The 23,989-nt window shown below is 44.5% G+C and overlaps 1 protein-coding gene across 2 annotated transcripts in view; it reads left to right on the top strand.

Annotated features, from left to right (window-relative positions):
- The first annotated feature begins 247 nt into the window (after positions 1-247).
- Rab7a (RAB7A, member RAS oncogene family) overlaps positions 248-23,989 on the top strand; it is a 48,740-nt gene continuing 24,998 nt past the window's right edge. Inside the window, exon 1 of one of the 2 annotated variants that reach the window (XM_087656312.1) lies at positions 248-384. The gene's annotated coding sequence lies outside the window, so the exon portion shown is untranslated. 2 annotated transcript variants of the gene reach the window in all.

Below are 23,989 nucleotides of genomic sequence, written 5' to 3'. Positions count from 1 at the left end.
TATCAAAATCAAGGACTGGAGATCAGTTTATGCGGTGCTGAGGATCAAATCTTGGACTGCATTTCCTCAACACGTCTCCCAACTAAACACCCTTCTTCATTTGTTTGTTGTTTAATGTTTAACCCATGCTCCAATTAGTGCGGTCTCCTATGTGCTTGGGGGTCATCTGCTGGGCCATGGTCCGATTAGTAGCTTTTAAATGATTGGATGAGCTAACCTTCATTTCCTTAGTACCTGGTAGAAAATTGCCCTAAGCCACTGCCCACAATTTCCCTTACCTGGCAACTGCCAAGCTTCAGTCACTCTGCGGCATCAGACGGAGTGCATTCATCACTCTCACACACAGTCTCCCACAGCGAGGTGGGGCTTATTGTCCACCTCTTGGTAAGTGGTAAACGATCGCACAGAGGCTCAAGGGAGCTCAGAGCTGCTGTAAAACGCAAAGTTGGCATGGAAGCTGGAGAAGGGATGGGGTAACCGAGGGTGGAGAGGAGAGTGCAGCTGGGCAAGTGATACAGTCTGCCAGAGACCAATAAGAACTTTCCAGGGAAGAAAAATGGCCATAATAATACAACAATTCTCGCTCTCCTCTGATTGCCATGTGTTTATTTATTTATTTAAGACAGGTTTTTGCTGTACAGTTCTGGTGGTCCTGGAGCTTACTCTGTACACCAGGCTGGCCTAAAATTCACAGGCCTGCCTGCCTGTGTCTGCCTGTGTTAAAACCATCTGTAACTTTGGGTTTTTCCACCTGTTCACTTTGTTCCCAGAAATAACAATTCAGACTTTTTATATATATGAATAAATGCTGCGGCCAATAGCTTTGACTCTGTCCCCCCAGCTAGCTCATATCTTAATTACCCATTTATTTTATTCTAAGACATGCCACATGGCTGGTTACCTAGTCCTCAGTTTCAGTTTCATATGACTCTTTTTCTGGGAATCTCCGGCACCTGACTACTTCCCAGAATCCTCTCTCTGTACTGGAACTTCCACCTCCGTATTTTCTACCTGGGGTGATAGGCTAACAGCATTTTATTTACAGGGCGTGTTTCCATACAGTCCAAGAGCTTCTCTGCATCTGCCTTCCGAGCGCTGGGCTTGCAGGCTGTTTCAATTCACTTGGCTAAAACGGACGCCGTTTTGGTGTGTTTTTGCAGGATATCACTATGTAGACTGGCTGTGAGTTCAAGGCTAGCCTGGTCTACCAAGGGAATTCCAGGACATCGAGGACTATATAGAGACACCCTGTCTCCCCTCCAAAATAAATACATACATAAATAAATATATCAAAATCAGGGGCTATGGTGTAGTTCAGTTGATAGCTTGCCTGAACTCAATGACAGCATTTATAAAACGCATCCAAGTAGAAGGAAGCAGGAGGAGCCCCAGTTCACACAAAATCAGACATTAATCTGGTTATGAGGCTGTGTCAAGAGCTTTCCATGGCCACGAGTTTCATTCAAGGAAAGAAGAGGAAAGGGTGATGGCTAGGACAGGCTCTGCTGTGTAAGTGACCTATGCAGACACCCCTCACACACACACACACATAGACACACAGACACAGACACAGACACAGACACACACAGACACACACAGACACACACACATACACAGATACACAGACACAGAGACACACAGAGACACACATACACACCCCTCATCTATACTGTTAGGGCTTCTTTTTATATGGGATAGAAAGGCTGTGACTCAGAAGCCACTGTAGTGTCTGGCTTTACTTCTCTCCCCCAATTTCTTCTCCTCATTCACCTGCTCTGCCTCAACCACACTGGCTGCTGTTTCCTGAACAAGATGCTTTTTCTGTACAAAACTTTTGCTCTGCTGTTATGGCTACACACAGCGCTTTCTGTTCGTGTCAGCTGCTCGTGTCAGCTTGTCCTGTTCAAAAGTTGCCTCGTCACCCATGAATCTCAGGACACCTGTGCCTGCTTTCATCCACTTTCCATCGCTTGTTTATTAAGATAGGCTTTCTATATGTAGCCTAGACTGGCTCCTACCTCTTGGTGATCCTCTGATGTCAGTTTCCTGGTTGCTAGGATTACAGGCTAGGCCTACCGTTTCTGGCTGCATAACACCATTTTATAACCTGCATTGCACTAATTACTTAATGGTTTGTTTACTTTCTTAATACACATGAAGGGGTGGGTGGGTGTTGTATGTTTGTGCGCATATAGCGAGGTCAGACTTCAGCGTCCGTGTCCTTTTCAGTTACTTTCTACAAACCCAATACCTGTGGATGGTGAAAGCACACACCTTTAATCCCAGCACTCAGGGCTATACAAAGATACCCCGACTCTCGAAAAACAAAAACAAACAGATGGGTTTTGTATGTTTGATTGTTTTGAGACAGCGTCTAAGTAGCCCCAGCTCACCTTGAACTCTCTTTGTTGACTAGACTGGCCTTGAACTCACAGAGATCTACCAGCCTCTGCCTGCTGAGTGCTAGGGTTAAAGTGCCTCCCAAGTGCTAAGATTAAAGGTGTGGCCCACCACATCTAGCCACTTTTTTTTTTTTTTTTTGGTTCTTTTTTTTTCGGAGCTGGGGACCGAACCCAGGGCCTTGCGCTTCCTAGGTAAGCGCTCTACCACTGAGCTAAATCCCCAGCCCCATCTAGCCACTTTCTACCTAGTTTTTACCCCCCCCCTTGTTTTTACATGTATGAGGGTTTTGCCTGAATGTATGTAAGGGCAATGTGTGTATGCAGTGCCCGTGGAGGATAGAATAGAGCATTGGCTCCTCTGTGATTACTCCAGGGGAACTAAAGTCAGAGGAGATGACGAACAGACATAGTTCCTGTTGGGTCTCATGGTTGCCTCCCACTGTCCTCCTCGGGTCAAGTGTGTCACTGCTCTTAGCCACATCCAGCTTTGCTTCCCGACTGCTGGTCTGACTGCCATGTGGAGGCTGATGCTATGCCCAGCGTGAGGTAGTGCCCTATTCTAACAGGGCCTGAATCAGCTTCCACAACTGTGGAGAGTCTGACTCTACCACCAGATTCGTAAGGGTCCTACTTCCCTGTCAAATTTTAATAGATAACCAGACAACTTATATATATTTTTGCCTTGCTTTGTCACTTGTTATTTCTTGAAGATTTCAGTTTGCATATGAATATACAGACTTCCTTTGTTGTCTTAGTTTCAAAGTATTCAATTGAATGGCCAAATAATAGTTAATCCATGATTGAAATTGAGCAAACTTCTCACTATGAGTGTTTATTTAAACTCTATTATAGCAAATGGTGAGGATCTTGGCAGAAAGGTCTTGTCTTCCCCTATTCCTTAGGACCTACAAACCTTTCCTACTCCTTAAACCCACAAGCTAGAGCATGCACCAGAGAAGACTATTCAGACATGGGTGTAAGCTAATAAAGGCGACTGGCTACTGCACTGGGTGTTCAATACTCCAATATAAGTTGAGCCTTTCTCAGGGTGAGCTTTTAAGCATAAAAAACAAAACCCATGTTCTGGGTTAACATACTTCAGTTAACAAGAACTGTTAGCTATAAGCGGAACTATTGAAGTTAAAAAGCAAGGTTAGTACATTTTGAGACTTTCCCAGAACTATAATGGACTTTGATGGATTAGGCCTTTGTTTTAGTTTTGGTGGGTGTGATATCTTTCATGCCTATAAAATCAGTCTGGCATATCGTCAGTTCAGCAACTCCTTAGCTCTTTTTCCATTTTCCTGGATCATCTACCCTGCACAGGTATTCAGTAGTTTCTAGTTCCTCTCTGGGTTCCATTTCTGAGAACACTGTAACTGATCACTTCCAACCACATTAGAGATAGCACCCAGTGGACTTAGAAGACCCTGGACCACACCCTGCCTGACATATGGGTGATTGATTAGCGTGTTCCAAAGGGGGACACTCTCAGAAAGGCTAAGTGACTCTCCCTCAGGGTTGGGGCGTGGGGAGGGAATATTGCATTATCAGTTCTTGGCCCAATATGGTGCGCTCCAGCTTCTGCACGGCCTTCAAAGATGGCAGCCCCCATATAGAAACCGCCATATTTACCCCACCAGGCGCCAGGCTAGGACCTGACGCGACCGGAACGTGACGCAAGGTGGAGGCGGGGCTCCTCCCTCCAACCCTGGCGTCGGGCGTCTCGTGACAGGCACTTCCGCTCGGGGCGGCGGCAGTGGCGGAAGTGGGAGCAAGGCCGGAGCTTTGACCATAAAGCCCAAGGCGGCGGCGTTGGCGACGGTGTTTGGGGCTGGGCAGCTCCGAGGAGCCTGCTGGAGCCGGAGTCGAACCTCTCTGTCGCGGCCTGCGTTGTGTCTCCTCCTCTGTTGACCCTGCGGTGAGCGGCGGGCCCGGGCCGCCCTTCCCCCGCCGTGGCTTGGGCCTCCGGGCCTGGCGTCCTCGGCGAACGCCGAGCTGGGCCGGGCCAGGCGGGGCGGCGCCCGGCGGGCGGAGGTCGGAGGGCGCAGGGTGATCGGCGGGCGGCGAGTACGGGGATCCTTGGGCTGGGCGCGTCCCCGCCGGCTACCTGATGGGTGGGAAGAGGTACCGGCCGGCCACCGAGGCAGCGCTGCCAAGCGCGTCACATGCCCCGGCCGGCCGCCGGCACTGGGAGACAGGAGCTTTTCAGGGTCCTGCAGGGTAAATTCTATTTCCGAAGTTTCAGGAGGAAGGACCTCTCGAGTGCCTTTCAAATAGCCTGGTGTCCTCCTAGCTCATAATCGTGCGGATGTTGAGAGTAACATTGTGAACATTTGAGATTTCTGGTTTGCTGGGCTGCGTGGCAAGACCGCACAGGTTGCCCTGTTCTCCAAACAGCCCTCCGAAGCACGGAGGCAGTGTCCACTTACAGAGAAGAACAGAGAGGTTAAGTCACTCGACCAAGGTCACACCGCCGATAAGTTTCAGAGGGAGAGATTGAAGCATAGGCAGTCAGACTACTTAGCACTTTACTGGCCTCTGGCCTCTTCTCCTCTTGATGCTCCCGAAGCTTGCCACCTGTTATCTGTCCATCAGCACCCCCTCCACCTCCTGTCTAATGATGTTATTTGAGAGCTTCTTGGTCCTACCTTAAAGCCATGTTGTATTTGCAGTTGTGACTTACAAGGCATAATACGGTAGTGACGGTAGTGACGGTAGTGTACTGTCACCGAACCAGAAGATCTTGAATTCTGGCAAGGTATGTATTGGATTTGAATAGGTTTCCTATGCAGCTCTCTTTGAGTCAGGTCTGGCTTGTCTATCGTGTGTACCTTTCTACAAGAATTTCCTACAACAGCCTAGCTTGTTGACTCTTCACTGTTGAAAATATTGCGTCTTTGGCTTTCCAAAGAATAAACTCTTGTCTCTTTCTTGTTACTTCAGCAGCTGATACGCATGATTAGGTTAATAAAATCTCCTGTTGGTATGTTTCTCTTCTATCTTGGAAATATTGATTCAGAATTGAGTGTACGAGCTGGAAAGTGAATTATTACTACTTCTAAAGCTGGCCAAAGTAAAGTTTGGTGTCCTCGGTTGTCTGTAGTTTACTTTGCTGTCCGGCTGGGCTGTAAACCTTTGTGATGTGTGAGTTGAGAAGAGACTGGCATCTCATTTAGGAAATGTTTTTCTTCCATATGTGTGTCAGGCATGACTGGGTTCTGACTCAGGGCTACAGGCATGGATGGGTCTTCCTCAAGGAATTGTAAAAGAATGAGCCTCAGAATAATGACTCGGCCATAGGAGAATCTGGGGCTTCTGCAAAAAGTAGTTTTTGTTTTATTTTATTTTTTTATTCCCTCAGGTGAATCAGATATTCAAATGTGTATTGTTCTGGCTAATAACTTGAAATATTTCCCAACTTTTTGTGTGTGCCTGAGGTTGGTATTGGGTGTTTTACTTAATTACTCCCCTTTTTAATTTTTTTGAAGACAGGATCTTTTCCCTGACCCTGGAGCTTATCCCCTGCTAGCAGGTTAGCCATCAAGCTCACATACACACACACACACACACACACACACACACACACACACACACACACCACTCCCCTACCCTTCTCTCTTTTTTTTTTTTTTTTTTGATTTAAATGTGGGTCCTGGGGATCTGAACTCAGGTCCTTATACTTGTCCAACAACTGAACTATCCTCAGTCCCCATCTTTGTCAGAATTGGGAACCATGTATTCCTAACCATGTATTTGTATAGTTTGCTCTTGAGAGGGGATCATATTCTGGTGCATGACTGATCACCTCCTTTGAAGAGTAACCATCAACACTAAATTTGATTCCCTTTTTGTTGTAAATGATATTTTCGTCCTCCCTTGAGGGGAAATAGACGCCACTTAGTACAGTGCACTGTAATGTGTGAGCAAAGGCTGGGTTTTCCTTTTTAGCTGACAACAAAGCTTAATGTAGCTGCTGCCAGACTTAGTGAAGCATTCTGGAGAAGACCGGTGTCCTCTGCTTTCCATGGCCCTTGGGTTCCCTCTGCTCAAGGGCCCAGGCTTTATCCACATGAGGATCTGACGGGCGCTCTAAAGGTAGCTTTATTAGTGTGATCTTGCAGGTGATTGCTGGCAAGCACACGGTGACTTTTCTGGTTGTCTTTTTTGGTGTCAGTTGTATCTCATTCAGAGGTCCTGACCCTGTCAGAGTGGCCCTTGTAGGAAAAGAGTTGTGAATCAGTTTCTGGCTCCACCACCAAGTGAGGCAAGAAAGATTGGGCATTGGATGCGCTGTCTTCAAAGAGATCCGCACTGATAGTAATGGTACTGCACATTTGTCAGTAACTTTCCTATGAAAATACGGTGTGCACCCAGTCTCTAAGGTCCAGTTGTCACCTCCTGCCTCTATCCTCCCTGGGGTCTGGCATCAGTCTTTAATGTTTTTCAATGATAAGTCATCTAAGCTCCGGCCAAGTTGGCAAATGTGGCTAAGCTAGATGAGTTCTCCTGGGCAAGTAACTAGGAGATGGCCTCCTACCCTGGGCCAATAGCAGCTCCTCTTTAAAGGGTTCCGAGACCCTTATGTTTTGGGTCCTTCTTTCTGCAACACTGAGCCTTGCTCTTCTTGTTGCTAGCAAGACTCTCATCTGTGCTGAGCTGTGGTCTGGGTGCTGCACTCCCGCAGTTGCTGCAAACATTTTGCAGTGTTTTCTTGCTTGTTATTTATCTTCCTATTGTTCACCTTTTAGAGAACATTAAATACTGGAGATCATTTGCATTTTTGTTTTAAAGTTTAAATAAAAAACAAAACCCAAAGCTTGGCTTTAAGTGGTGGTCATGAGCAGTGATTGTGGCCCGAAGGTGAGCGTGACATGATGGGCTAGATCGGTGGAGCCGTCTTGAATATCCTGACCACTTTCTGTTTTAGTAATGCAGAGCGATTCCAACACCAAATTTAGAACAGCTACTTGCAAAATGTCCCCTTAAGGAAAGAGGAAAGCTTGGGAATTGACTCCAGTGGTGATGTGGCATGCAGTGTTCGCCTATTCATCTGCTTAGGATGCAGTCATAAATGCACAGGGTGGGAGTCCAGCCAGAGGTCTGTTTTGGTGATGTCATCACTGCTTTGGAAATCTGATTGATTCTGTTATCTGTTTCCTGATCTCCTAGGATTGCCTGTGTTGGCACAGAGCAGATTTGAGGTAGCCTAAAGACCTGAGCACTCTGTAGGGATCGCATCTCCATCCGCCTTGCTGCTGATGCTCCCAGGCAGAGTGAGGAGTTTCTTGATGCTTCCCAGTGTTAAGTGAAGATAGCCTCTTCAGGGAGTTAACTCACTTTACTTCAGGAGCCCTATAATAGTTCTGCACATGAACAGTATGCACTCTGTATACGTATGATAAAGTCATAAATACATGTCAATAAAATTAAAATAGTTAATATCATTTATTCTACTCTGTATCAGTGTAATATTTAAAGTTATTTCAATTTAGTTTTGAAAAGACCACAATAAAAAAAAAACTACTATGAATTTATCTTTAAAAACCTCGGTCTGCCACTTTATGAAAAACAGTGTACCCTCACACATGCACATATACACACCTCCTTTTGAAATAGGGTCTTTTGTAGTCCAGGCTTTCAAAAATTCTCCATGTACTTAGAGATTTGGGGATGTTTAGTCCCTAGTAGACCTGATTCTAGGGTGTGGTGGCATACACTGAGACCCTGCCTTTAAAAAACAAAAGGCAGGCTAGATGCGTTGACACACACCTTAGTCTTAGTCCTAGCAGCTGGGTCTCTACGAGTGAGGCCAGCCTGGTCTACATAAGTCTAGGACAGCCAGAGCTAGAGAGAGCGAGCCAGTTTCCAGTGCTTTGGCCTGTGTCATTCAGTCAGTGACTGCAGGAAGAGCATTACTGTCCTATATAAGCCCTCCTACCCAGCATTTCCTGTAAGTGCTTTCTAGTGTTTGTGAGTTACTTACTGATTCCAGGGAATGCCCTTCTCTGCTCACTGGTTACTCGCGTTACTTGCTGACATGTCCTGACTAGTTTGGGTGGCCCGACTGGAGTAGAGTGCCATCTGCCTCTTCCACTGCATGGTTTCCCTGAAGTCTCAGTTGTTGACTCCATATGCAGATGTGCCTTTCTCAAAAAAGTCATGTCTTTTTGCTGATTATTGAACTAATCAGAACCTTAAAAAAGGTAGGAGTAGAAAGAAGTGATTCCATGTCAACTAATTTTTCCGTCAAGTATAGACTTCAACTTACCTTAGTTTATTTGGTTTTATTTTTCAAGACAGGGTTTCTCTGTGTATCCTGGCTGTCCTGGAACTCGCTCTGTAGTTCAGACTGGCTTCAGACTCAGAGACCTGCCTGCTTCTGCCTGTCAGTGATCAAAGGCATATGCCACCACCTATGCCCCACTTTTTAAATAGGCACATATCTATATGGAAGTATGTACAAATAGATGAGCAGTTTAACGGATGTTCACAAACTTAAAGACTCCTTCTGCCTTTCGATCCATTATCTCTTTACTGCTGTTAACCAAGTGTACATTTATTTTCATCTTTGTAAAGCTATTTATTGAACACCTCCTCCAGCCCCAGTCTCATCCCACTCCCACACTCAGGACGTGAAGTCAGCTGCAGCTGATTTCTAACACAGTGACTAATTTACTTGGTTTGGATTCCTTTGTGTAAATGGAATTACCCACTGTGCAGTCATTCCTCTGTATCTGGTTTCCTTGACTTTTCTGAAACCTTGTGTCACGTGTGGTTTTAATTCTATTTTCATTGCACCATAGTATTTCGTTGGTGGTGTAGTGTGTATCTGAAGTCTTATTACTCTGGAAGCTGATACAGGACTATCAATTGAGCCTGAGAGTTCAAGATCAGCCTGGGAGCATATGAAGGAAGACCTCTGTTTCAAACATAATGATTGAATAAAAAGTGGGAAGGCAAGGTCTTTAGTCTGTGTGTCTGTGTTCTATGAACCCAGTAGTTTAAACAGCAGCAGTGTATTTCCTTATGGTTCTGGAGGTTATGCACCTGAGCTGCGGATGGACAGAATGGGCTTGCCATGCTGATAAAAGGCCAGCCCTAATGACCTCATCTAACTTGTAACCCCTCTAAAGATCAGTAAGCCCCACTCTGAATTGGCCCCAGTTTGGAATGCATAAATGGGCAAGGGTGGAGCATTGGGGTGTGTCTAATTTAGCTGTTTCTTTCACTTTAGTGGACAGGGCTACTGCTCACAGAAGCTGACCCATCGTGGCTCCTTTTCCGTTAGCAGTGCAGGGAGACCCGGAGGGGCCAGACGTAGTCCTAGAGCAGTGTGCCCTAGTTTGAAACTACTGACAGTGCTGCTTAACTGTGTTAGAGGTGGAGGCTGGACCTGGACTCGATCCCTGAGCACCTCAAAAAGGAAAACAAATAACGCAGTGATGAGTCTTCTGAGCACTCTGAGAAACCAGAATGACTCAGAATGGTGAGTGAAGAGGAGCCATTCATGGCCATCACTGTGGTCCCTCTGCTTTTATGTTCTTTGATCTTGACACATCTCTGCTTGGCTTGACCCAAAGGGTCACCTGTGGAGTCAACAGCTCGCCATAGCAGGGGTGCTTGCATTTAGAATCTGTTGATTTGACGTTAACGTGCTGGAGTTCCTCGTGCACATGTTAGAAGTTGGTCTCTTGCTGTTCTTATTGGTGTTCCGGTTGGTATTTGTTGGTATCAGACTACCATCTTTTTGGCTTAATAATCTTCAACTTTGAAAATCAGATCTTAGTTTAACGTATTATATGGCTTTGCTCCTTCCCACATCTCAGCCTCATTTAAAGCTTTAAAATTCTGTACCTGTAATTCTGCAGTATAACTTAGCTTTTCGTAGCATGTGAGTAGTTTCTGGACCAGTAGTTACTTTGCTAGATTTTTATTATCTAGTATAAGAAAATACTGTGGGGAATGTAAAATTAGGAGTCTTGAAGATTCAGGAATAATTGTAGAACCCAGGGAAATGAAGACTCTAAAAATAGCTTAAAGAAAATGTTAAAGTTCCGTGACTAAAGTGGGAAAGAGAACCTTAGTGGAGTTTTGGATAATGTTGGCATGGAAGTGTGCCTTAGTGGGCAGGCAGGCTTTGCAGCTAAGAGGTGCCACTGTTAATGCTGTGCCTGGTAGACATTGCTCTGTTAAACCTTATAACTGCTGTAGAAGCTGGATGTACCCCACTTCTGGGAGAGGAATGGCTTTTTGTGCGAATTTATTATTACAGTTGGACTGGACCTCACATGAGCTAGGCAGTCACTCTCCTGCTGAGCTAAACTTCTACTCCAGAGCTGCCTGTAACAGTATGTTAAGAATGGAAGGACTAGGAGTAGAAGAAGGGACTTAGTTTGATTTTCCTCTTCAACAAGCTGGCCATGAAAGTTCCTCTGAGAATTGTATGACCAGGCTATCATTGACTGAAGCCTGATATCTGGAGTTGAAATCAAAACTTGTGGACCTGTTGATAGTTCTTACGTAGCCTGTGTGACTAGTCTGTATTTCAGTCTACCTGCCTGTCTAAACAAAAAACAAAAAGGCACTATCACCCTTGTCTCTTATGCCAACTCCTCCCTTCCCTGCTCAACCCCCCTACACCACCAAAAAACTGAATGCTTTCTAAGGAATTTGCTTGTTGAAAGTTGCTTTTGTTCCCCCCTCCCGCCCCCCGGGAATATGTTACCTGGAACAGAGTGCAAATAGTTTGTATACTGCCTCTTTGAAGCTTTGCAAATTCACATGAAACTTCTTGACATGTCACCTTCTTCCAGGTGAGGAAGCAAGGAGACCTTCAGTATTGTGAAGTACTACATATAGAAGGGCAGGGACGGACACCTAGTGACTAAGTTTGCAGAGTTCTGTGACCCTAACGTGAGAATAGCATCTTCTGTGAGGATGTGGCTTCCTTGATTTCATGCTTTGTGTTTTCAGCATTATTTAAAGTCAGATATACTTGCTGTTCTGTATCTATGATGTGAACATACTCAGGTAATGACCTCTGAAGCACTAGCAGACATAGCAGGTGAGGCTGTTCCTTATATCTACCTCTTAATGGACACGAGAGCACAAGGTCCTTGTCTTGCTGCTGGGCTTTCTGTTTTATTTGGTTTTGAGAGGAGTCTTTTGCCTTGGTAGCCCAAGCTGGCCTTGAGCTTGAGATAATTCGTTCTTTAGGTAGAACCCAGAGCTTTGACCAGACTCAGCAAGTGTTCCACAGTGAGCTAAACCCTGGCCTGCATCCTTCGGATTCCTGCAGGAACATTCTTGATGTGCGAAAGGAAAAAACAAGCTAACTCACTCTGTAGACCAGACTGGTCTTGAGCTCAGAGACCTGCCTGCCTCAGCCTCCCAAGTGCTGGAATTACAGGGGTGTTTCCCTCCCAACTTGTAGCCCTTCCTTGACCCATGTGTGATGTTTTGTTTTGGCCAGGATCTTTCTCCAGGTGTCAGTTTAGTGCTTAATTGTCTTGTCTGGTCCTCATTTTCAAGATACTGTCTTGTGACATGAATTCATGTCTCTCCACCCCCCCCCCCCCACACACACACCCTTTCCCCTTTTCCCCCTCTGCTCACATATCTTGTCCTCTCTCTGGGGCAGTTTCTTTATGCTTTATGCTGTGTTTTGGTGAGCCAGGCAGTTCCCTCTCTTTCATAGAACTCCACTGAAGTTGCTTCTAATACTTGCCATTTGTTCTAGTTCTTTTTTTTTTTTTTTTTTCCGGAGCTGGGGACCGAACCCAGGGCCTTGCGCTCGCTAGGCAAGCGCTCTACCGCTGAGCCAAATCCCCAACCTGTTCTAGTTCTTTAATCAGTGTGACCGCAGACTCGGTTATCTAAAGGAAGCTTTTCCTAAGGTTTCCTCAAAGTGAAGAAGCTAAGTACTTTTCCTAAGAACTTTTCCTAAGAGTGTATCTGATGCAGACTCTGGGTAGTTGTCCACTAGTTACAGCTGTTGAGTGGTAGAAGATCTGTTTTTGCCCTGGGTTTGATGGAGCAGAGTAATGGAGTAATAGATTAATTACCCTGAGGAAGGACGTGCTAGATATAAATTGTGCTCATGAAGCTCCTGTTATTCTTCCTGCTCTGCCTTCTCCAGGCTTTACCCACAGTATTTGAACAGCAGTCGCGGGAGGTGTCTGTAAAGTGCTGCTGTGCAAGCTGGAGGACCTGAGTTTGGATCAGTACCTACAAAAAAGCTGGGTGTGGTGGTGCATTCTCATCACTCCAACATAAGTAGGGAGGCATGGGGTTGGGGAGGCAAAAGAAGATCTCAGGGACTTGCTGGCCAGCAAGTGTGGCTGAAATGGTGAGCTGCAGGTTGGTTCAGTGAAGGACGATGTTTCAAAATCCAAGTTGGGAGAGCAATAGGTGAGACACCTAGTGTCAGCCTCAGGCTTACACTCCTCACACACCCCCTCATGGGAGCATGCACTTGCACTGATCAATAACAAGAACAAAAAGTTGTCACAGCTACAGTCACTTCATAATATACATTGTAGATGAATTACTTACTGTTTGTTAATTGTTGTTTTTTTTTTAAAGATTTATTCATTTATTATATATAAATACACTGTAGCTGTCTTCAGATACACCAGAAGAGGGAATCGGATCTCTTTACAGATGGTTGTGAGCCACCATGTGGTTGCTGGGAATTGAACTCATGACCTCTGGAAGAGCAGTCGGGTGCTCTTAACCACTGAGCCATCTCTCCAGCCCCTAATTGTTGTTTTTGAACTGGATTTCTTTTATCATTCTTGTAGAGAGTTGTTAATGGTAGATTTTCTGTTTTATTAATTGAAAAAAATTTTATTTTATGTTTGGATATTCTACCTGTATGTCAGGCAGCACTCCTGTGCCTGATTCCTCAAGGGAGCCTGAAGAAGGTATCAGATTCACTGGGATTGGAGTTACAGGGGACTGTGAGCCACCATGTGGGTGCTGGGATTCAAACTCAGGTCCTTTGGAAGAGCAGTCATTGCCCTTAATTGCTGAGCCACCTCTTGTTTTGACAGATCAAGAGACAATTAGTTTTCACAGAGTAGACCATTGGGCCAGTTTTTCTTTTCAGAACTTTGAAAGGAATGTTAGCCGTCCGATTTGAGGAAAATGATTGGCTCCTAGACAGGAAGAGAGTTCACAGGTCAGCCAAGTCTTCTCGTTTCTCATTACTATCTTCTGGAGGCTGAGCTGATCTTCTGTTCATGTCATATGAAGTCTGTCTCTCTGCACCTACCCAGTTGTTTCTGCCAAGTCTTTGTGGCTTGCAGATCCGTGAACTCATGAAGTTGTCTGGAGCTGTAGAGGACCTACGAGCTGCTTGTTGTCTCTGAAGGATGAAGCCTTCTGGTCAAGGTTTTTTAAAAGCCAAGTGGGGTTTTAAAGTGGTTAGAAAGGTTCCCTTTCATATGGTTAGAATGAGTGGATGTGTCTGTGATGGGCAGATGGCATGTGTAGTTAATTAGTAACTTCACCTGTTCAAACAGTGCTGGTCAGACACTGAGCAGTGGGTTCGCTTTTCTGTCTGCATCGCTGCTGTAGAGAACACGAAGTTCTATCCTTAGGATTCAGGGGCAGTGAAAGTGTAGTCAGAACACAGGCAGGCAGCCTCAGGGTGCATTATGTTGAGCACTGTGCTATAGAAAGGCCTGTGGAGGGAGTCAGGTCTTCTGCACTAAATAACTTAAGTACGTAAATTAAAAATTAATAAGGAAGGGCCATCAGCAAAAGAGGATAGTATGAAGATATTACGTGTTATACTTAAAGTTAAGATTTCAGTGACTTTAGTATATTATTAGTGACTTTTTGAATCATTTTGTAGTTTGGGGCTGCTGGACCTATGGCTCTGTGCAAGGTAGACAACCATCTACCACTGAGCTGCAGCCTCAGCTCCACTTCTGTGGACAGACAATAGTTTTGTTGTCATTAGTCTTTTGTGACACAGCGTCTCTGTGTAGTCCTGGATCTCACTCTATAGACCAGGCTGGCCCCAAGCTCACACAGATCCTTCTGCATCTGCTTCCTAAGGCTTGTGCTACCATGCCTGAGCAGTGGTTATTTTTATAGATCTAGTTGTACAAAAAGAATTCTCCAACCTCACAAAATACAAGGGACTTTTCAGAAGTAAAAGTAAAAGGAACAGGTTATCAGTGAAAACAGGCAGGATTGCCTAAATGTCTTGGTTTGTTTGAGGCGTGTGTGTGTGTGTGTGTGTGTGTGTGTGTGTGTGTGTGTGTGTGTGTGTTTTGACATCAGGTTTCTCTGTAACAAAACCCCAGCTGTCCTTGGCTCACTTTATAGATTATGCTGGCCTTGAACTCACAGATACTCGCCTGCCTCTGCCTTCTGAATGCTAAAGTCACAGTTTTATAAATTAATCATCTCAAAAGGAAGTTAATAAAATAATTTCATTTGCAAAAGTATGGAAAATAATTAAATTTAACCAGGTTAGATGAAACAAAAGTTACAAAATTTTGATGAGAGAAATTGAAGTGCCAGAGAGATGGCTAAGAAAGATGACCAAGGGTGGCAGCTTCACAAGTGTCTCAGTCACTTAGTCACTGCTCTACTGTGGACAGACGCCATGACAGCTTCACAAGTGTTTCGGTCACTTAGTCACTGCTCTACTGTGGACAGACGCCATGACAGCAAGCATTTGATTGGGGCTGGTTCACCTGTGTCTGCTTCAGTGAAACATTCCTTCACGAGTCTGCCTTATCCTTTCATACCTGTGTCCACTTTAACAAAGTGTTTCTTCACATGTTTGTCCCAGCAGAACACCATCCAACTGACTTTCCAAAGAATCCTTAAGTTTTCACTTCAATATCCCCAAATTTTTTGTTTTTGTTTTTCTTTCTTTTTTGTTTTTTAAGATTTATTTCATTTATGTGTGTACATTGTTGCTGTCTTCAGCCACACCAGAAGATGGCATTGGATCCCATTACAGATGGCTGTGAGTTACCTGTGGTTGCTGGGAATTGAACTCAGGACCTCTGGAAGAGCAGTCAGTGCTCTTAACCGCTGAGCCGTCCCTCCAGTTCCCTCATTTTTGAGACAGGGTTTCTCTGTATAGTCTTGGCTGTCCTGGAACTCACTCTGTAGACCAGGCTGGTCTCAAACTCAGGGAAGTCAGCCTGCCTCTGCCTCCTGAGTACTGGGATTAAAGGTGTGAGCCATCACAGCCTTCTGGAACAGTCTCTGTTTTAATTATCTGCCTTTTCTGTGTATTGCAGCATACGCCTATAACTTCAGCTAATTTAGCTAGCAGAGGCAGGAGGATCTAGAGTTTAAGGCCAGCCTGGTGTTACAACATAGTAAGATTCTGTTTCAAAAAATAACAAAATTATAACCTACCCAAAATTTATGGTTTATTTCATGGATTTCTGAATGTCCACATTGTCTTGAGTGCTCAGAACTAGGTTGTGGTGGAGTCACAGTTCATGATGTCAGTTTTACATCAGAGTGAGCCAGGTATCACAGAAAACCAAACCTGAAGTCCCAGGTCTCTGGAGGCTGAGGCAGGTAGATGACAAGTTCCAGACAACGCCCTACTTCCTTAAACAGTGAAACTTCCCCAGAATAAAGTTGCTTCAATCACAGAGGCTGTTCCTCTGGCATAAGTTAAGATGTTGGTTTATAGTCTTTTTTCCTCCTAAGTTTAATATCTATTGATAATAGCAACAATATAGTAATAAACACATACATGACACATTTTTTAAATTAATTTTTATTGTGATATAATGTATGTGGTGTAAAATTGACCAATTTTAATCTTGCTTACTTTATGCTGTTGAAAGCACATTTTTGGTTTGTGCGTGCCAGGCGCTGTTCTGGGCCAGAGCTCATGTTGACTGTCTTCTGTTATTGTCCACTGTACATATTATGAGGTTGGGTCTCAGAGCTTATGCTTGTTCAGCTAGTCTAGGTTGCCAATTTGCTCCAGGGTGTCTTGCCTCTGTTTGCTGCCTGCTGGAATTACTGGCAGGCAGTCATGTGTCACTGGCATTTACACGAGTGCTAGCGCAAGGTGGAACACAGCAAGTGGATATCTTGGGGTTACTGACAGAGAAGGAGAAAATAGCATAGAGGGTTGATACCTGCCCAGCTCTAATGCCTTAAGGCTTATTATAAAGGTTGTATGCCTTTTATTTGGGAACTAAATGATCAAGGTTGGATAGAAACGTCCAAATTATAGTTACCACAACATTTTGGCACCCGTATTGGGTGCCAGTTGTAAGTGGACTTAATCATTCTCTCTACCTAGGTATTTAATTTACAAGCTGTAAGCCTAGATGGGGCAGGTGTAGAGCTATTCAGCTTATTTCCCAGCCATAATATCCCTTATTACTTGCTGGTTTTCCTGGCCGTGTGCTCATGGTCCATCTCTTCTTATGGTGGGCTCTTTATCTCCGTGTTCTTTCTTCTCTCTCCCTGCAACCCCCTTGCTCCATCATCAAGTCCCATCTTTCTCCCTCTTTTGTCCAGTCACACCACACAAAAAGGAGAAAGATCTTGAGTGTCACAGCATCCTACCTTACTTGAAACCACAAATGGGTGCTTGATTAGGTTTCATGCCCACGTCCTCAGGATTGTTTTGGCTGTGTCTCTGAAGGTGCTTATGAGGGAAGCATTTGAGTGGGACACTTGAGGAAGTCAGGTAGAGGCCTGTGTTGACCAGAAGCTCTATGCATGTCTTTTCATGTGCATGTTCTGATTGTAAGGTCCTGTGGCCTGTTATTCTCCATAATTCTTGGACTTCAGCTAGCAGAGTGCTTGCCTAGAGTGCCCCCCATTCCAGGGTAGCTGGTGGCAACGTTCTGATGCTCAGTGTTCTTCTCCTATTTTGTGTCGTGTGAAGAAGGGTCCTCTCATAAAGCAGTAAATGCTCTTAACTGCTGAGTCATCTCTCCAGCTCCCTTAGCTTCTGATTTTAGTCTTTTTTTTTTTTTTTAAACCTTAAGACATACCTCCTATGACCCAGTATACTTCCTCAGTACCTCAGTATTACTTTTTTGAGCTCAGGACCGAACCCAGGGCCTTGTGCTTGCTAGGCAAGCGCAAGCACTCTGCCATTGAGCTAAATCCCCAACCCGTTACCTTTTTTTTTTTTTTTTTTTTTAAGATTTATTTATTCATTTTATGTGTATGAGTACCCTGTAGCTGTCTTCAGACACCAGAAGAGGGCATCAGATCCCCATTACAGATGGTTGTGAGCCACCATGTGCTTGCTGGGAATTGAACTCAGGACCTCTGGAAGAGCAGCCAGGGCTCTTAACCACTGAGCCATCTCTCCAGCCCTGAGATAAGACTAGTTTTAAGCTGAACTCATGTCATGCATACACAGAAGGGCTCCTTCATTAACCTCATGACTCTTTTCACTAGACACGGGAAGAGTGAACAGTGGGGAAGAGGAATCCAGTCATAAAAGTAGGTTAAGAGGGCTGTGCACATGTTGTCTCAAGTTGGCCAGCTGTGCAGCGATGAGGGACTTTTCATCCCTGGCCGCCCTTCTGGCCTTTGCATCGTTCTTTCTGCTCAGGTGAAAGAATGAGGAGTCAATGCTAATTGTTTAAGAAAAACTGAATTTAAGAAAGCTCATTTCTCATAGTTTTCTTCTTGGAAAAAAATCCTTTTTTCCAAGTTGAAATGGTGTTGTTCTTTATTGTTGTTTGCAGGATGGGATTGGGTTGGTTTTGTTTGTATAGACCTTTCTATCCTGGTAGTGGGAGGCTTTTCTCACCTCCCAGGCACGTGCTGCTATGCCATGCTTCTGCTGTTGCTGCTCTTCTGGGTTTTGTACAGTTAACACAAGTGATTTTTAAAGTTGTTTATTTATTTGTGTTATGTGTGTGGTTGTTTTTCCTCTATTTTGGGACTTTGGGGGGGGGGTCCTGCTTGGAGCTTAGTAACAAAGTGATCCCTGTATAGTAGCTGTGAGCCTGTGTGCTGGGCAGTCTCTCAGCTACCCTCTAATTTAACTGTACTCTGCCACCGTCTCTCTCCACATGGCTCTCTCTGCTCTACCTCCTTGCTCTGCTCCTGTTCTCTTTCTCTCTTTCTGCCCCAGCTTTGTCCAGCACTTTATTGCTCAAATGCCATGCTTCTTTCTTCTACGAAAAAGCTATTAGCATAGTGGGAGAGATTCCTCCCCCAGGGCAGCTTGTCTTTCTTTTTTGGGCAGGTGGGGAATTACTGGCACAGCAATTAAAAATTAAGAATACAGGACATAACCTTCATAGCCAGTTGATACAATGTGTGTGTGGTGACTTATCTCAACACACATACATACTGTGTGGGTGCCTAGTTTTGCAAAGGTCAGAACACAGCATCAGAACTCCTGGAATTGGAATTATGGATGGTTGTAAGCTACCATGTGTGTGCTGGGAGTCAAACCCAGGTCCTCTGAAAGAACAAGTGCATTAAACTTCTCTCCAGCCCCCAAGTTAAAAAAAATTTTGAGACCTACCAACTTACTAAGAATAGAGTAAGAAAGCTCTCTCTTGCTCTTTTCTTAATGTGTAAATATTCAGAGAGAAATGCCTTCAGCCTGTGGTACACAGCACACATCTGTAATTCTCAGCTCTGGGAGGCAGAAGCAGAACAGGTGAGTTGTTGGAAATTAAAGGACACAAAGGTGCTCCCCTAGAGCCTGTGGAGTGCTCCCCGGGGATTTAGGAAGTAGCTGCTGCACTTGCCAGTCGGGAAGCACTACTTTAAAAATGACAAACCGTAGATCTTTGTTTATAGTTCTGTTGGTGTTCACAAAGCCACCACCATGCATCTTCTATAGATTTAGAAATTCTGTGTTAGACCAGGAAGGTCAAATTGCATAGCCTCTGCTTACACAGAGTAACACATTTCAGAGCTTTGATTGTAAGCCCGTGGTGGTTGAGTTCTACCAGAGGCCTTCTGGACATCCTTGTGAACCTAAGTCCTATGCTACACTTTAGATATAACTTTCTAATGTGCTTTGGAGATGTGTGTGTTTATTTAGGTACCTTGGTCAGATTCAGCCTCACAGATAGTAACCACATTCCCATTTTGATATTTAAAACTGATATCCTTGGAGATTTTTTGCTTTGAACCTCTGCTGAGGGTGTTAGCCATGTCATGTGACCTTCAGGCCTTCTGACAAATGGTCATACTTGCTGTGTAGCATTTTTTTTGTTGTCAGTCCCTGAACTTCCTCTGTAGACCAGGCTGGACTTGAACTCACGGAGGTCCTCTACCTCGGCCTCCCAAGTGCTGGTTTAAGTGATTAAAGGTGTGCATCTTATTTTTATTTATGTGCCTGCAATGTATATGCATCACATGGATGACTGGTGCCTGTGGACCCTGGAATTGGATCCCTGAAATCGGAGTTACCGATGTTTATGAGCCACCATATGGGTCCTCCTCTCTCACCTCTGAGACCTCTGGGCCGTGGAGAGGAGGCAGGTTTGCAAGCTCGCTGTTAGGCTTTGCTTCATTCGCTGCATTCAGCTTTTTGAGCCTTCTTTTTTTTTTTTTTTTTTTTTTTTGTCTTTTACTTTTGAGACAGGCTCACTCATCTATCCCACATTGTCCTCGGATTTGCTGTGTAGCTGAGGCTGGCTTTGCACTCCTGATCCTTCTGACTCCACACCTGCCTAGAGGATGTGTACTACCACACTCAGCCTGATTTTGGAACTTTAAACTTCCAAGTGCGAATATAGATTACCATTTACCTGGCTGCTCTTACTTTCCTTTGGGGTGCTGTTGAAGTGAATAAGAATTTGTTTTGTATAAGAAATGTAACTGCATGAAACACCTTAGTTTTTTAAACTTACGGTATACGTGTTTTTGTATATAAATACATCGTGGAATAGCCACATCAGGCTGTTTGATGTATTTCTGTTTTGCTGTGGTGAGAACACTTTAAATGAACACTTTAAAATGTACTCTGTAGTTTTCCTGTATACAGTATATTGTTACTAACTAGGCACCATAATGTATATCCATTCCCTTTCTTCTCTGCCTGGCCACTGGTGACTGCCACCTACCATCCAGGCTTCTTTGGGTTTGAGATCACTTAATGTACCATATCTGTCCTACAGTTCCACTCACTTTTCAGCAAATGATAGCTTTTATTCTTTATAGTTAGAAAATATAAATCTCCCCTCCTTTTTTGTGGCTTAAAAAATGACTGTGCATGTATGTGTCCACCATTTGTAATGGCTAATCTGTCTGTCCTAGACTCTGTCTGGAATGAGCTACAGTCCAGATTTGGAAGGCTCGCCTGAGACCCAGTGTGATAGCAGCAAGTGTAGGTGTTCACAGGGGCAAAGGTGTTGGGTCCTCCGGACTGTGATTAGATGTGGTTGTGAACTGTCTGATGTGAGTACTGGGAGCTGAATCCCCTGCCCCTGGATGAGCAGTGTGTGCCTTCATTGGCGAGCTCTGTCCACCTGTCCTATGGTAGGCTGTTTTCATCCTGTGAGCTGCCATTGTGTTTGGGCTCTTACTGAGGTCTATGGGCTACATGTCTACTTTTTCTCATTTTCTAGGTTGACTCTCTCTGTTATATTTGCACATCCTAAGTTTTGTACTTGATAATAAACTATTTGTAATCCATGTGATTACCTTACAGAATGGCATGAACTTTCTTAAAAGGCTTTTCTCCCATCTGTCCAGACTGTGTGGACTTTCTTGCCTAAGCAGGGCAAAGCCGCCAGTACAGGTTGTAAAGGCACATTGAGGCTTGAGGCTTCTAGTCAGCCACTTGGTGCTGTCCAGGCTGTCACCCCTCTGGTGCTTTGGTTGAATTTCTCTTTGCTCTGGTGTTACTCATGATTGTTAGGACTGGTGTCAAGCTTAGTCTTGGTGCAATCTAGACTTTCAGGTAGTGTTTGAGCATCTATGGTCTGCTGAGACAGTGGTCACAAATATTTTGGAATGTACAGTACTATTCTCATGAAGAATTCACATATCAGATATTACCCATTGTTTGCCATTGAAAAGCCAAGATTTATGCTGTACCTTCAGCAGGGGGAGAAATGCATTAGATACTGGGTAATAAAACAAGAAGTGATTATAGGTTGAGATTTGAGGTGGCAGGCTATGTATTAATCCTAGTAACATACTTCACATGTTTAGATTCACACTGCAGCATAACTTTATGTCACGGTATAAGTGTCCATATCTGCCTTTTATTGTGGTGATTATTAAGCAGTTAAAATGGGGCTAGTGCTGCTGAAGAGAATTTGGTTTATTGAGTTGTTTTCATTACGTATAGCTAGCCGTGACTAGTAATGACTAACTTGCACATTCAAGTCTTGACCAGTGTTCCACAAGCTTTTCCCACTACTGTTCTTCCTTCCCGCTTGTGTCTCTAGACATTTTCCCAGTGTCTTCAGGTCCTGCCCTCTACCTAGCAGTATCCCCAGCACCCATGGAAGATGTTAATAGATGCACTAGTATGTGTGCTGGGCCCACTAGATCTCAGGTCGCCCGCTCATTGACTAGCCTCCTTTTGGGGACTACGAGATCAAGATTCATGGCAGATGGTAGCAGATGGAGGTTAACAAGGGTCAGAGCAGTTGCTGTGTCTGTTAGTCATATTTGTGACGTGCATAGTTCATAACTGGACAGCTGAGGAAAGTTTTGGAGGAGCTGTCTTTAGGTATCATTCTTCTATTTTCAGTTTTTTTTGAGGTCTCATTGTGTATTCCTGACTGGCTTGAAACTCATGATGTGCTCCCTACTCCTCAAGCTCACTGAGATCTGCCTGCCTCTACCTCCTTGGTGCTGAGATTAAAGGCATGGGCTGCATGCCTAGCACTTGGATAGATAGAGATGCAGGTAGTCGTCCGTACACATTTTTGAAGAGACGTGCTAGTCCGATCAAAGGACCTTGGAGGTTAGGAATCTAGACTATCTTTATGGAGAGTCGGATGGGCCAAGAGTGTTCCACATGGTTGGGAGAGACTGTTTCTAGAAGGATGCTCTGTGAAGGGTGGAGGTAGACTAACACTTACTGATTGGATAAATGCTTTTTTAATCTACATTACTAAAGCCCTAATGTGATAAGGCTACTTGCGAGATATATTTCTTTTTTTTTTTTTTTCCTTTTTTTTTTTTTCGGAGCTGGGGACCGAACTCAGGGCCTTGTGCTCGCTAGGCAAGCGCTCTACCGCTGAGCTAAATCCCCAGCCCACGCGAGATATATTTCTTATGTCAGACGACATAGTAGTGGTTTTCTCTGCATTATCTTACTTAGGGTGTTTGTTTTTCACATGAAGGCAGAGACTGTTTGAGTCGATGCAGTGGGATGTGTGAAGCGGGTAGAAGTTAAACCTGGGTCTTCCCATTGCTGCAGTGCCTCCTCTCAAGGCTTGTCATGGCTGTGTCTCTGCAGTGCCTCCTCTCAAGGCTTGTCATGGCTGTGTCTCCGTGCTGACTCGCTCAGTTGCATTCATCTGTTTATTCATTCTTTTTCCTCTTTTCTTCCGTAAATACTATTTGTGTCTGCACACAGGGCAGGGGTGTGCCCATACATGTGCTTGCCATGATATACATGTACAAGTCAGAGGGGAACTATGTGCATTAGATTCTTTTTCCATTCTTTAGGCTTAGGCAGCAAGTCCTTTATCTGCTGAGCATTTTCACGGGTCTGGCCCTGGTTCGTTCTTTCCCTAGTTATCATCATTTAGTCATCTTTCTTAGAGTTTGGAGTCTCAGCTTGTCTGCAGTATGGGACATGATCTGAAGTTCCTGAAGAGCTCTCTTTGAACAGGGCAGTCAAAGCCGACGTTAAGTCAGGCGTGGGGGCATGCCTTCCCGCACTTGGCAATGGAAGCAGAACAGGAAGAATTCAAGGCCTTCAGTCTCAGATCCATAAGGAGTTCAAAGGTCAGCTTGGGATATACAAATAGTCCAAATCAAAAATAAAAACTACAAACATTTAAGTAAAACTGTAATTAGAACCTGGCTTGGTATTGGGTATTTTGATACCCATGAAAATAATGTTTAAGTGCTGGAGGATGATTTGTTTAAAAAAAAAAGTCATTGAAGAGTGGGACTCAATGCTAAGGTCACATATGGCTTCATAGTTTCTAGCTGTGACCATTTCACCTTCTTATTCCCTGTAGGCCTTAAGTTCTAAGCAGCAAATTATCATTGATGAAGTAGCAGAGAGAGGATATGTACCATGCTGGACAGACCAGTTCTCCCTAGTGGTGTAGGTGGATGTCGTGCAGTTAGGGAAGCTGCTTTCCTGTCTCTTACCTGACAAGCAGTATGTCATAGGTAATGTCACCTCTGATAGCAGCACCACAGAAGCTCCTGGAGCCTACACAAAGGGACAGTAGTGTGTAAGGGCACCCAGACTGACTGTAGGAATTAGCCAAAGCCTCCTAGTACGTAGCTTTCTTGTCTGTAAATGAACACCAGCTTGCCTCATGCCAATAAAATACAGACCCCTGGGCAGAATTTGTTGAAATTTGATGGGGAGGGGAGTTGCCAGTTATCTCATCTAATCTTCCTAGATTTCTGCTCTCTTCTTCAGTCAGCCTTTTAGGAAATCACAG

The sequence above is a fragment of the Rattus norvegicus genome, chromosome 4 (assembly GCF_021556685.1).
Source record: "Rattus norvegicus strain SHRSP/BbbUtx chromosome 4, alternate assembly SHRSP_T2T, whole genome shotgun sequence".
Classification (NCBI taxonomy): domain Eukaryota; kingdom Metazoa; phylum Chordata; class Mammalia; order Rodentia; family Muridae; genus Rattus; species Rattus norvegicus.
This window is presented reverse-complemented; position numbering and strand designations above follow the sequence as displayed.